Source organism: Lemur catta, chromosome 3 (genome assembly GCF_020740605.2).
Source record: "Lemur catta isolate mLemCat1 chromosome 3, mLemCat1.pri, whole genome shotgun sequence".
In the NCBI taxonomy this organism is placed as follows: Eukaryota; Metazoa; Chordata; class Mammalia; order Primates; family Lemuridae; genus Lemur; species Lemur catta.
The window spans coordinates 89870612-89892970 of NC_059130.1; the positions used below are offsets into that span (position 1 = coordinate 89870612).

Here is a 22359-nt window from a genome sequence, read left to right on the forward strand (position 1 = left end):
TCTGTACCTAATTTATTGAGAGTTTTATAATGAAGAGATGTTGGATTTTGTCAAATGCATTTTCTGCATATACTTGAGATGATCATATGGTTTTTGCCCTTCATTCCATTGATGTGTGATATATGATGTTTATTGATTTACATATGCTAAACCACCCTTGCAATCCTGGGATAAATCCCACTAGATTATGTTGTATTATCTTTTTGATGTGTTGTTGGATTTGATTTGCTAGTATTTTGTTGGGGATTTTTGCACCTGTGTTCATCATGGATATTGACCTATAGTTTCCCTTTTGTGTTGTATCCTTGTTTGATTTTAGTATCAAGGTTATGCTGGCCTCATAGAATGAGCTAGCGAGAATTTCTTCTGCTTCAATTTTTTGGAATAGTTAGAGAATTGGTGTTAATTCTTCTTTAAAGTTTTGGTAGAAATTCAGTGGTGAAGCCATCTGGTCATGAACTTTTTTGTTGTTGGGAGACTTTTTATTACTGATTTCATATCATTACTAGTTGTTAGTCTGTTCAGATATTCTGTTTCTTCTTGGTTTAATCTTGGTAGGTTGTATGTGTCCAGGAATTTTTTTCATTTTTTCTAGGTTTTTAAATTCATTGGCACATAGTCATTCAGAGTAGTCTCTAATGAGCCTTTGTATTTCTGTAGTATCTGTGGTGATGTCTCATTTTTCATGTCTGAATTTATTTATATAGGTCTTCTCTCTTTTTTTTAGTAGTGTATCTAATGTTTTGTCAATGTTGTTTATTTTTTCAAAAAAACAACATTTTGCTTCATTGATCTGTATGTTGTTTTAGTCTCAGTTTTATTTATTTCTGCCTTGATGTTGATTAAGCCGTTAATGTGGGAATCTGGGGCTCAATAGGAGAGGCTAGGGTTAGAGGTAAACTTTAAAAAGTCATCAACATAGAGATGGTACTTAACCATCAAACCAAGTAAAATAAGGTAAGGGGATACAAAAGAGAAGTAAGCAATAGGGGTGTGTGTGTGTGTGTGTGTGTGTGTGTGTGTGTGTGTAGGGGGACTTAAGTCTTGGTTTACGTTCCCATAAAATGGTGGTAAGTAGAAAGAGTATATCTTTCTCAAAGGATTATTGGAGTTTAAATGAATTAGCACATTTAAAGGTGTCTTATAACCTAAAAAGCATTTTCTAAAAAGTAATTCTGAATTCTGAGTTTGGTTCTGTGATAAAGGGTGATAGATGAAGATAGAGGGCTAGGTAGAGATCAGTTAGGAATGACAATGGCTCTTAAGGGACTTTGAAAATCAAAAGCTCTTTTGAAATCATTGAAGTAAATTAGCATGCTTATTTTTAGAATATTTAGAAAACCTTAGAAGGTAAATAAATCATCATCCAAATATACTACAATCATATGTTAATTCATTTTCTCCCAGTATTTTTTTCTATATGTTTTTCTTTAAATAACTATGTTCATACTGTGTAGAGCTATGTTAATTGTTGACATGTAATAGTGAGGTGGCCATTACTCTGAATTGGAAGGTACCTACTAAGCTGTATTGAGTATATTTAGAAATTAATTGGTAGTTGTCCTCGTGTTCACTTGTGTGCTCACAGACACTTACATCCTGTCTTTAAAAAACCTGTTGTGTTAGACCCCTAAGGCAATCACAGCAACAACAAAAATAAATAAATGGGACCTGATTAAATTAAAAAGCTTCTGCACAGCCAAAGAAACTGTCACGAGAGGAAACAGACAACCTACAGAATGGGAAAAAATTTTCGCATGCTACATATCCGACAAAAGACTGATAACAAGAATCTATTTAGAACTCAGGAAAATCAGTTAGAAAAATCAAACAACCCGATCAAAAAGTGGGCAAAGGACATGAATAGAAATTTTTCAAAAGAAGATATAAGAATGGCTAACAAACATATGAAAAAATGCTCAACATCTCTAATCATCAGGGAAATGCAAACCAAAACCACAATGAGATATCACTTAACTCCAGTGAGAATGGCTTTTATCAAAAAGTCCCAAAACAATACATGTTGGCGTGGATGTGGAGAGACAAGAACACTCATACACTGCTGGTGGGACTGCAAACTAGTGCAACCCCTGTGGAATGCAATATGGAGATATCTAAAACAGGTTCAAATAGACCTACCATTCGATCCAGCAATCCCATTATTGGGCATCTACCCAGAAGAACAAAAGTTATTCTATAAAAAAGACACCTGCACCCAAATGTTTATAGCAGCACAATTCACAATTGCAAAGATGTGGAAACAACCCAAATGCTCATCAATACATGAGTGGATTAGTAAAATGTGGTATATGTATACCATGGAGTATTACTCAGCTATAAGAAATAACAGTGATACGACATCTCTTTTGTTCTCCTGGAGAGAGTTGGAACCCATTCTATTAAGTGAAGTATCCCAAGAATGGAAAAATAAGCACCACATGTACTCACCAGCAAATGGGTTTCCCTGATCATCACCTAAGTGCACATTTGGGAATAACACCAATTGGGTATCGGACAGAGGTGAGGGCTGGCGGGAGGGGATGGGTGTATACCGACATGATGAGTGTGATGTGCACTGTCTGGGGAATGGACACGCTTGAAGCTCTGACTCGGGGGTATGGGGGGGCATGGACAATATACATAACCTGAACTTTTGTACTGCCTTAATAAACTGAAATTAAAAAAAAACCTGTTGTAATAAAACTGCAACAGTCTGCTTTTCTCAGAAATATTATATGCTTAGGATTTTTAATTAAATTTACCAACATTTTCATCATCATCAATAATTTTAATGAATACATAAAAGTATAAACTTCAGAACAAAAACAGTAGATACATAGAATTAATTTGAATTCTGGTATTCTGCTATATGTTTTATGTTTGTTAGCTCATTTAATTCTTATGGCAGCCCTATGAGATTGTTTTACAGATAAGGAAACTGAGGCTTGAAGAAATTATGTCTTTTCTACTTATAAATCATAAGCTAGTTAATAGTGGAACTTGTATTCCAAAACAAGGCTCTCTGACTTCCGAACCTATATAGTTTTCCACTCTGCTAGGTTCTTTTCAGAATGACTTGAAAACTGATGATTATTCCAGATAAGGGCACCAGAAAAAGTTGTAGGCCTGGAAGAAAAATCATCTTAGTAGAAATAAAATCCAGAGCTTAGTTCAAGTGACTAATATTAGCCGGTCCCATAGACAACCTTTATTGCCATCTGCACCACAAGACATGGTATACATGGGCACTTATCAGGCTCTCTTGGGGAGCCATTAGCACACCTAGGGTGTCCAATCATCTCCCTCTGCCTGAGACTGTCCTGATTTTAGCATTGATAGTCTTGTGTTCCAGGAAACCCATATGTGTTGGGCAAACCAGGATAGTTGGTCACTACAAGCACACCAGTAATACATTACAATTAGTGGAAGAGGAACATGGGATTCAGAGTTTATGAGTACATGTCCTTTTCCCAGGGTGAGGAAGCTGTCTATTACTCTGTGAGCTGCACAAGGTAATGTAAGCACTGGATCAATCCTGCCTTCACAAGGTGATACAATGTTGACCTTGCTGCCAACTTTTGTCTTCATTGTTCTCTGGGCATACAATGAAGGAAGACTGATCTCTGGAAGAGCAGTAGATCAACTTTTAATTGGTGGAAAGATGATTCAATCTCTGTGTCTCTAACATCAAGCACAGGCCCTGACACAGGCTAGGACTTCGGTTTCAGTATTTTTGTTGTTGTTTGTTTTGTTTGCTTTTCTTTTTGTGTTGTTGTCATTTTGGAAACCATTTATTGAACATGTATGATATGCCAGAAATTGTGGGAATAACTTTTGCACATTTACTTATATCAAATTATTACCTCACATGTGTGAGGTGAACGGTATTGTTTTCATTTTGTAAATGAAGTAAGGTTTGTGAGTAAACTCATAGCTAATAAGTGTCAGAACTGCTATCCATGCCTTGATCTTCTGACTCCAGTCTACTTCCCTGTGCTTTCTACTAAAATCCTATCCAGGATCCAAAAATTACAGAAAGCTTTTTAATCCAATCTAACCCATTCCAGTGTAATTCAATGTATTTAACTCATACATACCAAAGCTAATTTATGGCTAGAATTGCAGTAGGCACTGATGGCCAAACATGTCCTATTCATGTCTGAGTCTCCAGCCCTTAATGTGTGCACTCACACATAGTGCTCATTTAAAGGCTGTAGAAATTAATACAGAATTAATAAAACAAGGCCTTTTCATCAAGATACATTTCCTCTTGTGATGAAGAGAAACATGTAAAACTATAATATGCAGAATATTCTCATAAATGATACACCCATATAAACTGTGTACTGGGCTTTGTAACCTGCTGTTTTCAGTTATCAATAGATCAATGAATATCTTTCCATGCCTGTAAATGTTGATCTACATCATCATTTTTAAGAGCTCTATTGTTTTCCATTGTAAAGATGTTTCATAATTTATGTAATAAGCTTCCTGTGGTCAGACATTGAAGTTTCTAATAATAAACAATGATTATGCTTATAATTAAAATATTTACAGCAGTTCTTATTTATGTCTAATTAATAATTTTTTAAAATATCCAGAGCTAATCAATAATCAAATGAACTGTTTCATAGGAAAATGACACCTTGTCATCCCTTTCAAGCAGAGGATGGTCATCACTTTTGGAATAGTGAGAGTACTAATTATGGTGTATTGGATGATGAAGAGTGGGAAGGATTGTGGAGAGAGATGAGCCTAAAGAAATGGACATGGAACCTAAAGAATGGGTAAAATTTGGACAAGGAATGAAGCAAAGGAGGTGTCCCAGTCAGAAGGAAGACAACTGAGTATAGTTCTTTTTTTTTTTTTTTTTTTTTGAGACAGAGTGTCACTTTGTTGCCCGGGCTAGAGTGAGTGCCGTGGCATCAGCCTAGCTCACAGCAACCTCAGACTCCTGGGCTTAAGCGATCCTACTGCCTCAGCCTCCCTAGTAGCTGGGACTACAGGCATGAGCCACCATGCCCGGCTAATTTTTTTGTATATATATTTTTAGTTGGCCAGATAATTTCTTTCTATTTTTAGTAGAGACGGGGTCTCACTCTTGCTCAGGCTGGTCTCGAACTCCTGACCTCGAGCGATCCACCCGCCTCGGCCTCCCAGAGCTAGGATTACAGGCGTGAGCCACCGCGCCCGGCCTATAGTTCTTTATGACTGAGATGGAGGAAGTAGAAGGACAGAGTTTTTGTAGGTAAGCAGGACTTAACACTATATACCAAACACTGTTTCTCCTATTCCTTACAACACTCTAAATAAGTTATTATCTCCCATTTACAGGAAGCTTGGAGTAGTCATCTGTCTATCAATTCTGTGATGTTGGGGCAAATTCCTTGCTTCAGTTTCCACATAAGTGAAGTGGGGATAATAATACCTGCCTCATGGTATAGTTGACAGGATAAATTCACTGATTCTGAAATATAGGAACCATTTAATAGAGGTTAAATATTTTGAATCTAATATTTTTGTTCTTCTGATACATATGCTACTTCTTACAGAATTGGATTAGGACAACAGAGCCCATTGCAGGCTCTTCCCCAAACCCCCTCTTAGGGTATGGTTCCTGATAGATATTGTTTGATCTGATTATCCCAGGTACAGAGCCTGGGTCTGTATTTAAGTTGCAGATATCTCATCTTCAATACATGTAGGGACTGAGGAAACGTGGTCCTGACAAGCTACCCTCAATGGCTTACCATCAAGGAACAGTCTCAGTGTAAAGCTGTTGGCTATCATCTGAGAGCAAGACGAGTACACAGGGTGAACATCTGCATGAGGACACAGAGCGGCAGGAGGGAGGGAAACCTCGAAAGATAAAAAAGAGCATCCAGACTCCTTTGTAAACCACTTTTGCCTGAGCCAGCCCTAATTCTTTTGCCCCAGTCACTATATGTGCTACCTTTGCCCATTAGGACAAAGCTGCCATCCCCTGCATTTTGTAACTTAGTTCTTGTGCTCAATCATCCTGACTGGGACATGTGCCCTGGGCAACAGTCTGTACAACATTTCTTGCTGGACTTGCTATTCATCATTCCTTGTTAGGGTCACCAGTTTTTTTGCTATAAGTTGAAAGCCTACTGGGCATGTATGTGGCTTTGAGGTCAATCAGGTGAAGTTTATTGTCAAGATTTGAGTTTAAAGCACCTTGTTAAGAAGTGGTTATTTTTCTTAGGTAGCTGCCAGGTATCAACAAAGCTCCTTTTGTGTAGATGAAAATTACTCTTCCTAGGAAGGTATTTCCCACTTGGTCTACATTCAGGACCACAGGTCAACAAACCTTCAGCATCAACATACTTCTTTCCTGCCTGTCAGAATGAAATACTAATGGTGGGGCCCATCAATCCTGATGTTGCCTCCTTATTTTTTATGAGGCAAAGTCACTTCTCTCCGAGTTTACATTTGCCATGCAAATTGAAATAAAACCATAAAGGAAATTCTTGGCATTGGTTGCTGTGCTGATAGTGTCTTATTTTTTAACCTTTTGAGATGATGAGGAGGAAGTATTTGAAAAATATAAGGTGATAGAAGAGACATTTCCTCACCTGAAAATAACACTTGTCTGCTTTAGGAAACATCTACAAATCACCCTAGCTAACCAGTCAATTGCTTTCTGGGTAATGGATTAATGGTCTCTTGGAACATTTGGAGGCATGTGGAGATGTCTGTGTCTGTGGTTTATCAAAACATCATTCAAGGCTGAAGTTAGGAATTAGGTTTTCTTCTTTTTACAAAAGGAAGCCATGATGAATGGGGAAGAAATTTGAATGAATCAATAGAAAAATCTTAGTTTTATGAAACATAGTAATATAGGATGGGTTCCCTCTGTTCCACAGGATCCTAATTTTAGGGGGGGGGGGTACTTTGGAAGGATCTTTGTGGTTGACTCATGATGTCTGTTCTCATATTTTCTGCTATGGGATCTAAATATGAGACTAAATAGTTTTGTCTTTTCAAAGATTTAAGAAGAATATCCAGGGAATTCTATTTCTAAATTACTCTATTTCTTTTTTTTTTTCCAAACCCTGTAATACTTTATTTTAATTTTTTTCCAGCATATTATGGGGATACAAAAGTTTAGGTTACGTATATTGCCCTTGATGCCCCCTCCAAATCAGAGCTTCAAGCGTGTCCATCCCCTAGACAGTGCTCAGTGCACTCTCCCCTCAAGGAGCCAATCCTTTCTTAGAGAAGACGTTGGCTCCTTGAGGGGAGAGTGCACACTAGGACTGTCTCTTAGGTTGAACTTTCTGGGCAGTATTAAGAAGGGGAACTAGTTACCAATTGGTATCTGCTTCATTTTGAGAATGCTTCATTTTGCTCACTGAGGAAGTGAACTTTTAGTAGAGAACGGAATGAAAATGGGGACAGCATGAAAAGGTCTGTGGAAATTGTGTTCAAGAGAAGGGAACAGAAACTACAAAGGCCCTAACACTGAAAAAACTTGATGTCTTTGAAGAATAGCAAAAAGGCTATATTATGCTGGAGTGAACTGAGTGAACCAGAGAACAGAAGATAAAATCGGAGAGAAAGGTAGCGGTCAGATCATGTAGAGCCCTATAGGCCATACCAAGGAGTTTGGATTTTAGTCTGTGTTTGATGAGAAGCTAATGGACAAGGGAGTGACATGATCTGATATACATTTTTGTTTATGGGAGAAAGGGAGCACATATGAAGTCAGTGAGAAAAGTTGGACTTCTGTAGTAGTTGATGTGAGAAATGATGTTGGCTTTGATTAGAGTTGTATTAGTGGAGATGGAGAAATATTGGCCAGAGTTAGAAGAACTTGCTGATGGATTGAATATAATGGGTAAGGAAAAGAGAGCAATCAAGATGATACCTTGGTTTTGGCCTTGGTAAACATCTTGGTAAACAGTGGTTCCATTTGCTAATATTTATAATACTAGAGGTAGAATTGGGAGGTGGGAATCAGGTCAATTTTGTATATACTGAATTTGAGACACCTAAGACAAAATTTTAAGTAAGTAGTTGGATTGAGTGCTTGAAATTCAGAGGAAAAGTTAGACCTTGAAATATACAGCAGGTCCTTGAATAACGTTGTTTCATTACAATGTTGATGAGAAAAAAATCAATTCCTAGCTGGGGCCACTGTCTGTGACGAGTTTGCATGTTCTCCCCATGTCTGAGTGGGTTTTCTCCAGGTTCTCTGGTTTCTTGCCACATACCAAAGATGAACAGATTAGGTTATTTGATGTGTCTAAATTGTCCTAGTCTGCGTAAGTGTGGGAGTGTGTGTGGGTGCACCCTGCAATGAAAGGGAATCCTGACCAGGGTTGGTTCCTGCCTTGTACCCTGACTTGCTAGGATAGGCTCTGTCTACCCACAACCCTGAACTAGAATAAATGGGTAAATGATTATCTTGGTTTTTTTTTTTAATTTCAGAATATTATGGGGCTACAAATATTTTGGTTACAATTAATGACTTTGCCTCACCCAAGCCAGGACTAAAGGCGTGCCCTTCCCCCATACAGAGCACACCTTATCCATTAGTTGTGAGTTTGCCCCCCCACCTCCCCGCACCAGACCTACACCCAGTGAATATTACTACCATGTGAGCATCTTAGTGTTGATCAGTTAGTACCAATTTGACGGCGAGTACATGGGGTGCTTATTTTTCCATTCTTGTGATACTTCACTTCAAAGGATGGGCTCAAGCTCTATCCAGGATAATATAAGAGGTGCTAGATCACCACTGTTTTTGTAATTGAGTAGTATTCCATACATACATATACCACATTTTATTAATCCACTCATGTATTGATGGGCATTTGGGTTGTTTCCACATCTTTGCAATTGTGCATTGTGCTACCATAAACATTCGGGTGCAGATGTCTTTATTATACAATGTCTTTTGTTCCGTTGGGTAGATACCTAGTAGTGGGATTGCTGGATCAAATGGTATTTCTATTTTTAGCTCTTTGAGGTATCTCCAAATTATTTTCCACAGGTGTTGTACTACTTTGCAGTCCCACCAGCAGTATAAGAGTGTTCCTATGTCTCCACATCCATGCCCACATTTGTTGTTTTGAGACTTTTTGATAAAAACCATTCTCACTGGAGTTAAGTGATATCTCATTGTGGTTTTGATTTACATTTCCCTGATGATTAGAGATGTTGAGCATTTTTTTTTTATATGTTTGCTGGCCACCATTCTGTCTTCTTTGGAAAGGTTTCTGTTCATGTGCTTTGCCCATTTATTGATGAGGTTATTTGATTTTTTTCTTGTTGATTTTTTAAAGCTTTATATAGATTCTTGTTATCAGCCCTTTATTGGTTGTGTAGAAAGCAAAAATTTTCTCCCATTCACTCTAATGATAGTTTCCTTGGCTGTGTAGAAGCTTTTTAATTTGATCAGGTCCCATTTATTTATTTTTGTTGCTGCTATGATGCTTTGGGGATCTTCTTCATAAATTCTTTGCCTAGGCTGATGTCTAAAAGAGTCTTCTCAACATTTTCTTCTAGAATTTTTAAGGTTTCATGCTTAGCTTTAAGTCTGTTATCCATCATGGGTAAATTTTTTGTGAGAGGTGAAAGATAGGTATTCAGTTTCAGTCTTCTGCATGAGGTTATCCAGTTTTCCCAGCACCATTTATTGAATAGAGATTCTTTTCCCTAATGTATATTTTTGTCTGCTTTGTCAAAGATTAGATGACGATATGCAGATGGTTTCATATCTGGATTCTCAGTCCTGTTCCAAAGGTCTATATCTCTGTTCTTGTACCTGTACCATGCTATTTTAGTTACTATAGCCTTGTCATAAAGCTTGAAGTCTGGTAGACTGATACCTCCCAGTTTGTTTATTTTTGCTTATCTTACTTGTTTTTATTAATCTTTCTTAAATGCAAGTGTAGCTTACATTTATTTCAATGTTTAATAGTAGAAGTGTTTTGTGTCTTTATTTAGAAGCTTGGTGCTGTTTTTGTGACCAGAAATATGCCATAGGAACTTAACTCTTGTTTATATTAATTAGCATATAGTAAATTTGGCTTCTTTATAGTTATATATTGTTTTGCTTGCAGTTGCAGTTTCCAAGAACCTATCAGAGATGTTAAATGAAGACTTCCTGTATATTAGGAAGTCATTAACATAGAGATAATATTTAAATTCAAGAGAATGAATGAGATCACCTAAGGAGTAAGTGTCGATAGAGAAGAGGAAAGGGATGAGGTAAGAGCTCTAGCGGTTCCCCAGCGTTTAGAAATCTGGAAGAGAAGGAGGAACCAACAAATGTCACTGAGAAAGAGTGACCAGTGAGCTAAATAAAAGGAAAGCTGGAGAGAATAATGACATGAAGCTGAATGAGAGAAGCTTTCATGAAAGGGAGGATTGATCAACTGTGTCAAATGGTGATTAAAGATTAAGATGAGAACTGATCATTGATCACTAGGTCTCTTTCTCATCCATCCTCTTCCAGGATGCAGTCTTCCTTGTACTGTGTGTAGATCATGCATGGCACAAAGTAAGTGATTATTGTATGTTTATTAATCACATTAATTGTAATTATCCATTCATTGCCTTCTGGGCTGTCTTGTGGAGAGCCCATTCCCAATTTAGGAATGAGTCACATTTAACAAGTTTATAGAAATGAGGTTATATATAGTGTTAAGGAACCCACAAAAGTCTGATTAAATGCCCTAGATGCCAGAGCTAGAAGGGCTCTTAGAGATCACATAGTCTTACCCCCTCATTTTATTGATGATGAAACTGAGACTCTAGTTGCCCAAGAACACACAGTATTTTAACGCAGAGCTGGACAAGAGCACAGCTGGGACTAGAACCCAGACCCCATGGGGCAGAGGTAGTTTTGACATACCCCTGTGCCCTTCTTTATATAAGATCAATTCCTTTGGGCCTTGAAACTTTTCTATAATGTAAGTGTCCTATAACAGGATAATGCTTAAAGTAGTTTGAATGCAAATTCTTCAGAAATGGGACACAGTCCCCTAGATGAAAGGAGAAAGAAGTAGTTGGAAGAGGAAAGTCACAAAATACTGAAGACAGAGGCAATATTAACAGAGAAAAGACTAGTCTGACCTGGGTTTGAATCCCAACTCCATCTGCTATGCTGTGTGACCTTTAGTAAGTTTCTTAACTTTCCTGAGCCTCCTCTGTAAAACAAGGACAATATTATGTGTCTTATAGCTAAATTGTGAAGGATTAGCAATAATATATCTAAAGTGTCAGCTTTAAAGTAATGTGTGGTTGGCCCTCAAAACATGAAACATGGTACCTTTTTTTTTTTGAGACAGAGTCTCACTTTGTTGCCCGGGCTAGAGTGAGTGCTGTGGCATCAGCCTAGCTCACAGCAACCTCAAACTCCTGGGCTTAAGCAATCCTACTGCCTCACCCTCCTGAGTAGCTGGGACTACAGGCATGCGCCACCATGCCTGGCTAATTTTTTCTATGTATATTTTTAGTTGTCCAGATAATTTATTTCTATTTTTAGTAGAGACGGGGTCTGGCTCAGGCTAGTCTTGAACTCCTGACCTCGAGCGATCCACCCGCCTCGGCCTCGCAGAGTGCTAGGATTACAGGCGTGAGCCACCGCGCCCGGCCATGGTACCTTTTTATTATTGCTTTATCTGCCTCATTTTTCTTTACTTTTTTCCTACTCCTGGTGCTATGGATATCACTGCCAGCAGCCCTAGATCAAGTCACTTGTCTCTAGAGGTTGGAGGCTTCTGCCTCTGGCCACTGTTGTCAGACCTATGGCTTCCAGAACTCTGGTTGCTATGCCCCCCTGGCAGCCTGGAATGAAGGCCTTTACAACTGCTAGGAGCTGATAATCTCTGCACCGGGGCCCCAGTACAAGTCAAGCAGCCATCATGAGGGGTAGCCACTACTGAGGTTCGTCTCCTCTTCCCTGAGGCTGTTCCTAACTTGTTATTTTACACAAAGAAAATATTTAAATTCAGATGGGCAAATAACTTTAAGAGATCACTTCATTTAAACTAGCAAAACTTGATGAAGTGTCTTCCGCATGTCAGGTTATGTGTTAGTCCCCATAGTCTGAGAATTTGATTTAGACGTAGAGATAGACAATGGAAATAAATAACTGTTTCCCAATTGAGTGAACTGACTGCCCAATAAAGATGCAGGCAGGGTGCAAATAACTGTTTCCCAGTTGAGTGAACTGACTGCCCAATAAAAATGTAGGCAGTGTGCTGTGGTGATACACCCTACAGTCAGGAAGACTTCCTGGAATGGGTGTGGTTTAAGCTGGATCTTAAAGGATAAGTGATTTGTCAGTGGATGGATAATTAGGGGAATTATATTTCATATAAATGTATGCAGGCAGCAAGTGTAGGGTATTGTTAGGGAAGAGGGAGTTAGGAATTGAAAAAGAGTACAGGAGGGATACCCTTTTATTGAAGAAACACAAATGCTCTGCTCAGAAATTGGGACATGTTCACTATGGCTTAGTCTGATTCATAGTAGCTTAGGGTGTCAGAGATAGAAGGCACCATAGCAGCTATCTGGTATAAACACTTCATTTTACAGATGAGAAGATTGAGGCTCGGATAAAAGAAATAACTCGGCCAGAATCACAGAATCGTGAGTTAGTGGCAGAAAATGGCACCAAAATTTACTGATTTCTAGGTCAATGCCTTTTTCTCTCCATAACTCATGACTTCTACACATAAGAGGGAATGATTGGAGACAGTATCAAAAGGCAGTATAAAATATGAAATCTTTCTTCACTAGAGCGCAACTGAGACTTAAAGGATTTAAATGGGGACAGAGAATGGGATGTCACTGATCTCATGCCCATGTTAAATAAATAAGCCTTAGAATACCCAGCTTAATTATTATTACATAAAATTGTCTGCATGGTGTTATTCATATACATGTGTGTGTGTGTGTGAGTATGTGTATATAGTCCCTGTATTTTATCATTTTCCACTATGAGTAGAAAACTTAGAATTTATAAAAAAAGGTAATAAATTAATAAGTGATTCTGCCATGGAGGGCATCCTCTGGAGCCTGAAAAGACCATGATTAGACCTATGGTGGAAGCAGAAGTTGCCAGAACCTGGGTTCTAAGTTGGCCTGACTTAGGTCATTGTCCTAAGGCTAAGCTATTGCCTACCTCACTCAGTTGTTCATTATAAAATTCAGGTATTTGTGATACCTTCTCTTGTCCTCAATCAAAAGAAACAGAAACAACTGCCTCCCCCTTTTCAATAAATTCAACTCAACAAACATTTCATTTATTTATTCAGCAAATACTCATTGAAGTACTGCTATGTGTCAAGCACTATGACACATATTATGGATATACCAGTAAACAAAACAAGCATGGTTCCTGTCTGAATTAGTTTGCTAGGGTGGCCATAACAAAATACCACAGACTTGCTGAATTAAACAACAGAAAATTTATTTCCTTACCATGCTGGAGTCTAGAAGTCTGAGACTAAGGTATCAGTAGGGTTGATTTGTTCTGAGGCATCTCTCCCTGGCTTGTATATAAGCTGCCTTCTCTAAGTCTTCATAGGGTCTTTCCTCTGTGCACGTGCATTTCTGTGTCCTAATCTTCTCTTCTTATAAGGACATAAATTATATTGGATTAAGGCTCATCCATATGACCTCATTTTATCTTAATCGCCTCTTTAAGGCCCCATCTCCAAATACAGTCACATTCTGAGGTAGAGGGAGCAAAGAAATTTATCCAACAGGTATATAAGTAAATTTAGGATTATAAATTCTGTTAAGTGCTATAAAGGAGAGGTACATAGTGTCATAAAAATATGTAAGGAGGCATGTCCTGTCTTAGAGGGCGGAATGTGCATGAGGGAAGGCACTTGAGAAGGTACACTTATGGGCTGAGATTTCAAGCATGCGTAGGAGGAGTTAATTAGGAAAGGGAGAAGGAAGAGAACAAGGGAGGAAAGAACCAGGTAGAGGGGAACTGCATGTCAAAAGTCCCATAATTTAGTACTTTCTGTATACTGAACACTGAAGTTGTTCTGAATACAGCAGTGGAACTCATGGTCTGGTGAGAGACAGATGAAAATCATATCATTCCAACAGAGCAGGGTCAGAGTTGTTACAGAGGCTAATACTTATATGCCACATAGTTCTAAATCTATGAGAATATTGGTTGGGGGGATACCACCTCTGCTGATGGTGGGCTGAGGGCAGGCAGTCAAAACAGTTTCACAATAGTTTTCTTTAAATATAAAAGAAGATGCTCTAGACAGGAAGCATGAGCAAGGGCTCAGAGGATGCCATGTGAAAAGGACTTTTAGAGTAATGTATAAAAAATCTGTGTGGTTGGTACATGAGCGCAGTGAATAGAGATGAGACTAGATAGGTAGAAAGTCCTGCTCAGCTTTTTGAATATTACCCTTTGGATAGTGGGAACCATCTAAGTTTGCTATCATTAACTTGTTTTTGGCATTTACCCTGGAGCAGACTGATAAACATATGACTGTATTATCCTGCTCCTAATGCCTTTTTCCCATGGCAGATATCACCTATACACTACTTAAGAATCCTTTTTGATTAGTGTTGGCATATAAAGTTCTATATGTGCCTCTATTAGTTTCCTGTGACTGCTAAAAGAAGTTACCACAAGGTAGGTGGCTTAAAACAACAGACATTTATTCTCTCATAGTTCTGGAGGCCAGAGTCTGAAATCAGAACCAATGGGCCAAAAGCAAGGTGTTGGCAGGGCCATACTCCCTCTGGAGGCTCTAAGGGAGAAAACATTCCTTGCCTCTTCCAGCTTCTGATACTTGCTAGAATTCCTTGGCTTGTGACCACATCACTCCAATCTCTACCTTCATTTTCAAAGTGCCTTCTTACATGTGTGCATATTTTATCCTCTTCTGTCTTTCAAATCTCTCTCTATCTTCCTCTTATAAGGATAATTGTGATTGCATTTAGCGTCCACTCAGATAATCCAGGATGATTTCCCAACCTCAAGATCTTTAACCGAATCAGATCTGCAAAATCTTTGCCATATAAGATAACATTTACAGATTCCAGAAATTAGGACTTGGATCTCTTGGGAGCACATTTTTCATACTACTTCAGTGTCCTTAAATTTCTGATAGAGGTGTGAAAATGAGGGAAGTTTAAATTGAGATTTCACTCTCTAATTCTAGGAATAAGGGCCTGAGAAAGTCATTCTTATGAAAGTATTTTTTATATAAATAGTTAAAGTAAACAGGATAGTGGAATTTTATAGATGAAATAGAGTTAATCCTTATTTTCATTTATCTTGATAGGATTTGGATTTACTACAAAACATTCTCAACTTTTTAACACTAGATATTGAGTAGTAAAGGAAATGAGTATGAACACCGTGTGGAATATGACTAGCATGTGAGATTATTCTGGTTCCAGGCTCCTAAAAACCTACATTTTTAAATCATACAAATTCAGACATCTGAGATTTAGGCCAGGCAAGGTGGGAATTGGTCTGGTTCTCTTCCACTCTTTTTGTTGCTGTTGTTGTTGCAGAGTGTACAAACTCACTAATCCCAGCCAGGCTTGGAATGGTCAAAAAATGAAAACTGCATTAATTTATACAGGAGAAAAGGCTAGATCATCTCTGTTTGCTAAATTCAGATTTGAGCTAGATATCTGGTGAATCAAGGCAGAGGAGATTGCTAGTTCCCACATTCATTTCCTGGCTCCTATTTAGGAAATCAGAATAAATAAAAAAGATACAAAGAATACACTCAGTTAATTCCCGTAAAAATACTTTGGATATAGAAATAGCATGGAGTAAAGAGACCAGAATTTTAGTTCCAGCTTTGCCACATTCTATTGTGCCTTAACATATGTCATTCAAGTTTAATGGCACGTATCTCACTGCCTCATTTATTAGGAGAGTGTTGTATGGATCAAACAGGGATCCAAGAAAGCAAGAAAAGAGAACTGACTAAACAAGAGATGAGAAGGATTGGCTGAGATCTATAGTCCCATACTCTCTTATGTTTGTTCCTGCTTGGGAAGGATTTCCAAACTAAATGTGGAGATGAGACTGAAGACACCCAAAGATAGGGCACCAGTGTAAAGGCTAACTAAATTACATGCAGGATCACATACTAGGATAGGCCAAGTGACACAAATGATACAGATGTCAGTGCTTTCTACAGTTTCTCACTGAGACATTGTTTAGCCTAGAAAAATGCCACAAAGGATTTAAAGGCCAAGCCTGAAGAAAATTTGTAGACGATGCTGTTTTCTAAATGCTTTTTCTGATGGGAAAAGGTAGAAAGTCAGAATATATGAGTTTGATTTCTGTCCAGCTGTATACTATATTTCCTTTATAATCTTTGGGAAATCTCTTCCCTTCTGTTATTGGGCATTGCTAGCTGCCAGGCACTGTCATAGGCATGCTGGATGCATTATCTCATTTAATTCTCACAACAGTCCTATATGGTATACGTGTATTATCTCTATATTACAGTTGAAGAAACTGAACCTTAAATAAATTAAATAGCTTTTAAAAGTTGTTAAATTGAGTCAGTAAGTATTAGATCTGTGAGTTGAACTCAGATCTGAAACTCCAGAGCTCAGTCTTACTGGAGGATAACAGGTAAAGGAAATAAGAACAGCATATCAAATTTCTTTTCATCTTTAGAGCCACTGAGAGAAAGTTTGTTTCTCAATGAAAAAGTTCTTTAGGACTGTTAGTAAGGATAGGCTAGCTAAAATCTTTACTGCTGCGGGGCCTTTGTCCTTGCTGTACCCCTACCTAGAACGCTCTTCCCCTGAAAGCAAGGCTCCCTCTTGTTATTCAGTTCTTAGCTTAAATGTTACTTCCTCAGTGAAGTCTTTCCTGACCACTCACTCTAAAGTAGCTACCCAGTCACTCTGTTTTATTATATTACCCTATTTTAGTTTTTTGATTAGCACATATTACTGTGATATTTTCTTGAATATATGGGCTTTTTTTCTTCATAGCTTGTTTTCTCTCACTTGAATATGAGCTTTGTGAAGGCAGGACTTTGTCTTAATCAATCTGTATATTCAAAACCTAGAATAGGAGTACCTGGCACAAGGTGGTCATTAGATAAATATTTCTTGAATTAATGCATGAACAAACTCTCTTATGTAATAGATGGAGGAATTGCAGCCCAGGGAGGAGATTTGGTTTGTTAAAGGTCAAAGAATGCAGACTAGAATAGTTGGAGGAGTATTAGTCTAGTTTCTAGTCCTAACTCTGCCTCTAATTTGTTCTGTGACTAAATCAGTTTTAAGTTTTCTAATAAAATTTCAGTGAAGATTTATTGAATGCCTTCTGCATGGCAATACTTATGCTGCTTTTGCATATATTTTATTTAATCTTCTCAAAAACTTTGTGGATAGGTAGTAAGCATAAATAATGCTAGCCTCAAATTCTGGTAGCTTAACACAATAAAAGTTTATTTTTCACAAACTTCACAGAGTGACCTGAGTCAGAAAGCTGTAGTGGGTGGCTCTCCTTCAAGTGATAACTCAAGGATCTAGGATCCTTCAGTTTTTGGATGCTTCCCTCCTCAACCCATATCCTTTGAGGTCACTGTAGAAAGGGAAAAAGAGAACATGGATGATTGCATAGGGAAATTATCATACAAGCCTGGAAGTGCCATACATTATTTCCATACATATTCCTTTGGCCAGTACCTGCTCACTCAGAAAAAACTAATCACAAGGTGTACCGGGATATGTAGTCTTTCACAGAAAGGGAAAATGGTATTGGTTAATATCCAGCTGTAGCATTTTCACTATTTTTGAGATGAGAAAACTCTTTGATGACTAGCCTGAGATTCTACAGTGCATGAGGAAGGATACACAACTATTGAATCATGCCAGGTTAGTGCCAGTAATAATGCCTTTTGCTCTATAGTTTTAAAGAGCATTGATTTCCAAGGTGATTCTTTTCTAGAGAATTCTCCCTATCATAGGAATCTTATAGAGTAGCCTAGTATGTAAAGGACACAACAGGAATGAAACATAGTGAACCCTAAGAAGATTCTCTGGGAACTTTTTAAGGTTCCCTAAGGCCTAGTATAGAAACCTCAGCACCAAATGATCTTGATGGGCCCTTCCAACACTGTCTCATATGTTTCATCTCTTTATTTCCTAGTATTTCTGATATTAAGCAGAAAGTTAAAGTCATGAATGTATCTCAAAATTGAGTGCTTATCATCAAAGTTTTTTGTCTAAGAGTTCAGAAATAAACCATGTGATTTTAGCCCAAATCCTGGAGGTACATGTGCTGAGCCTTAAGACCCCTTTTCCCCACTACCCACTGCCCATGAAAAAAATTATCTAATTTTATAGGGCTCATTCTGAAAACTTTCTCAGTGGAATAATAGATAAAGTAACTGAGAACTTTTTAATTTTGTAAAGTGCACTCTTCCTTTTAATTTACTGAATATAGAAATGTAATGTTCTGCAGTTTACTGAACAAATAACAGTGAAAGTATTTTAGAGGTAGCTTGGGAGCTTGCCTTTGAATGTACTCTGCCTTAAGTTGTTCAGAGGGGTTATCTCTCAACCATTACAAATTCTAAGTACAAGATTTAAATTCAAGGAGAAAATCACACAAGAGTGATTTGCTAAGTTTGCTCAAGTTAGTCCCTTAAATAAGATGCTTGATTCTCTGGATTTGTATTATGATAGTTATACTTTTCCAGAAAGTTCCTAATCTTGGGGGCTGGAAAATTCTGTGGTACTCTATTCATTCACAAAACACATACTGAGGACCAAATATGTGCCAGACATTGTGATGGATGCCAGAGGTATTCAGACTGGCCCAGAGCCCTTAACTCCTACTGTCCCATGACTTATACCTCAATAAGGGCTTCCTCTACCACCCTCAGAGCTGTTGTTTGAGCACTTCCTTCTAAACACACTTACTTGACCAGGTTCTGATCACCAGAGCAGATACTTTGTTTTGGATTTGGGCCTTGGCATGTTAGTTAGTTGCTTGCTTCTTGCTGCTACCTTGCCCTGGTCTTAGATAATTGTTCTTTGACCCAAGTTCACAACTATGGACCAGGCCTACTATTCTCCTGCCTGGGCAGGCTCTGCAGACGCTAACCTAAGCCAAGATTTGGGGCCCCCATTTGCTTTTGAAAGGATGTGGGACAAAGATGTAGGGATGAATAAAATAGTCTATACTCTTAAAAGATAAGGAATGAAAGCTGTTTAAGAGGTAGAGTTGACAGGACTTGTAGACTGAATAGATTTTTGAAGATGAAAGAAAGATATATCTAGGAAGATACCAATGTTATGTCAAGTAACATGGAGGAGTTGACGTTTAAACTTGATCTTAATAAATAAATTTTTAACATGTAGAGGTGGCATAAAAAGTGTTCCAAGTAAATGGAACAGCATTATAAAATGTTTAGAAGTTATATATTCTAGATTTCCTTAAGATATATCTGATTATTTCCTATTTTAGGCACTTTTGACTTCCTTTTTAACTACCAGAACAGTTTATGTTTTCCTTCTCTTATCTTTCCCACTCCTCTTAGCTTTTTAAAAACAATAAGATAGATGCCTTAGTTTTTCATTGCAGAAATTTGGTCACCCTTTTACTTGAGTAACTAAACTTCAATAATTTGGGCAATTTAACTGATCCAGATTGAATACCACACTGATAATTAACTTGTTCCTCTTCTTTCCCATCACCCACAGGAGCCTGATGGATCATTAATGACAAGATTAGAGAGAGAGAGAGAGAGAGAGAGAGAGAGAGTGATCCAGTGCATTAATGGTGCTCAATAAATGTTAAATAATTGTTGAAATAGGACCCAGTGGAGATTGGCACTATGCAGTAGAAACAGAAGCTCACAAAGTGTGCCTTTGCTAATAGTCAGTCAGGTTTTGCAATTCAGAGAAGGCACAGACTATGCACCATTTCTCCTTATTGAAATCCACATGCAATTGTAAGAAAAATTCTAATGAATAATCCAGCTTTTAGCCAAATGAAAGCGTATGTTGCGTAGAAAGTGCTAAACATCATAGATGTTGCCCTAGGAGATTCACTTCCCTCCTTTTCAAAGTGCTACAGGCCACCTAAATGAGCAGGTGCAGGAAATAAGGACACGATGACCAGTGGATTACTGAGCACACAAGTGTTTTACCCAGAGCATTCTATGTCCTGCCCCAGCATGCTCCAAGAGCCAGATTCCCATCTGTTAATTGAAAATCCTGACTGCCAATATGAGGGCTAACTTTGCCAAGCATGGATTGTGTGGTGTTAATGGCTTTGGGTAGAGCTTTGTGCTGTTTGCTGGCAGGAAGAATACTGTTTGATTCTGAAGAGCCCAAAATTTATATTTTAAAACATATTTTATTTGACAGCCAGAATCTAATGAATCTGACTTCATCTATCTGTCTACAGATCTCTGCTTGAGAATATCAAACCTACAGTAAAATATCTCCTCTCAGTTTATAAAGCACTTTTCCTATCAACTATAATTTGGTTCTTATGACAACTAAGGGAAGAAGGGAACCTAATATGTGTAAGTGCTTTATATGCCATGTCATTTAATCTCTGAAGTTTTTCATGATAAGATTTCTAAATTCCCATTTTGCAGATGAAGATCCAAGGCACTGAGAAGCAAACACTTGCTCAACTTCTGCTTGAATTGAGTAGAAAAAGCTAGTGGGATGAATTTTAATCTTGAGGTCAAGTGTATTACAATATCAAGATTGAGGGCCATATCTTCTGAACATCTACTTCATACCCAGCATTTCCACATGTTATTGAATCTCTAAACCATCTTGTGAGGTAGATATTATCATTACTGTTTTATACATTTGTTCATTCTGTAAACATTTATTGAGCACCTACTATATGCTAGGAACCATTCTACGCACTGGATAAATACCTTTAAATAAGAGAAGCATGGTTTTTCCTCTTATGAACATTACGTTCTATTGGGAAGAGTCAATAAACAAATATAAATGGTTAACACTTATAAAGTATAGGGACTGAGGCCCTACTTTAGATTGGCTGATTATGGAAGGACTCATTAAGGATGAAACATTTCAAGTAAGAAATGTCAAATGTCGAGAAAGACTCAGTTTTAGAGAGCTCTAAGGGATTATATAGAACCTATGGGAAAAATAAGTTTTGTGTCCTGTGATGGTTAATTTTATGTGACAGGGCCACAAGGTGCTTAGATTTTTGGTTAAACATCATTCTGGGCATGTCTATGAGAATGTTGCTGAATGAGATTAACATTTAAATCAGTAGACTGAGTAAAGCAGATTGTCCTCCCCAAAGTGGGCAGGTTTCATCCAATCCATTGATGCCTGAATAGAACAAAAGGCTGAATAGGGAGAATTCACTCTCTAGGACATTGGTCTTCTCTTGCCTTTGGACTCTGACTCAGACTGGAACTTATATTATAGGTTTTCCTGGTTCTCAGGTCTTCAGGCCCAGACTGTAACTAAACCATTGGGTTCCCTGGATCTCCAACTTAGTGACTGTAGATCCTGAGACTTGCCAGTCTCCATAAACATGAGCCAATTCCTTACAGCAAATAAATGTATATAATCTTTGTATATATAATCTCCTATTGGTTCTATTTCTCTGAAGAACCCAGACTAATACATGCCATTTAGGAAAAAATAACACACAAAGGTAGTGGAAGACTAATGAATAATGGGAAGACAGGTCTGAAATGAGATTGGAAAGTTAGGCATGGCCAGATCTCATAAGCCTTTGAAGCCCAAGGTAAAAAGTTTACATTTTATTCTATATGTGATGGGCAGCCATCAGAATGTTTTAAGAAGGGAGTAACACAATTTGACTTATGTTTATAAAAAAGGGTTGTGGAAAAAGGATTATATACAGAAAATATTAAAAGAACAGTTAGGAAACAATTGCAGTGGTCCACATGAGAAATGATGGTGGATTGGACAAGAGTGGTAACAATAAAGAGAGAAGTGAACATATTTTGTATATATTTTTTGATTACGTCAACATGACTTGGTCAGGTGAAGTTTGAGAGAAAGAAGAAATAAAAACTGACTCCTAGGCTTTTTACCTGAGCAACTGAATGAAGTGTCATTTACTAAAATGGGGAAGGCTGAGGGAGAAAAACAGATTTTCAGAGTGAAATATCAAAAATTCTCTTTTGGCCATATTAAGTCTGAGATGGCTATTAGATAATAAGTATATATGTCAATCAGGAAGTTGAATATATGTCTGGAAATCATATCACAGAAGTACAGTACATAATCTTTGAATACTACAAAAATCTCTATGCCCCAAAACTTGAAAATGTGAAGGAAGTGAACAAATTCTTAGAAACACACAAACCTCTC

General features: G+C 37.8%; 1 protein-coding gene across 1 annotated transcript in view; it reads left to right on the forward strand.

Moving 5' to 3' along the window:
• The window catches only part of AGBL4 (AGBL carboxypeptidase 4), a 1191358-nt gene that overhangs the window by 462300 nt on the left and 706699 nt on the right, over positions 1-22359 (forward strand). The window lies entirely within an intron of this gene.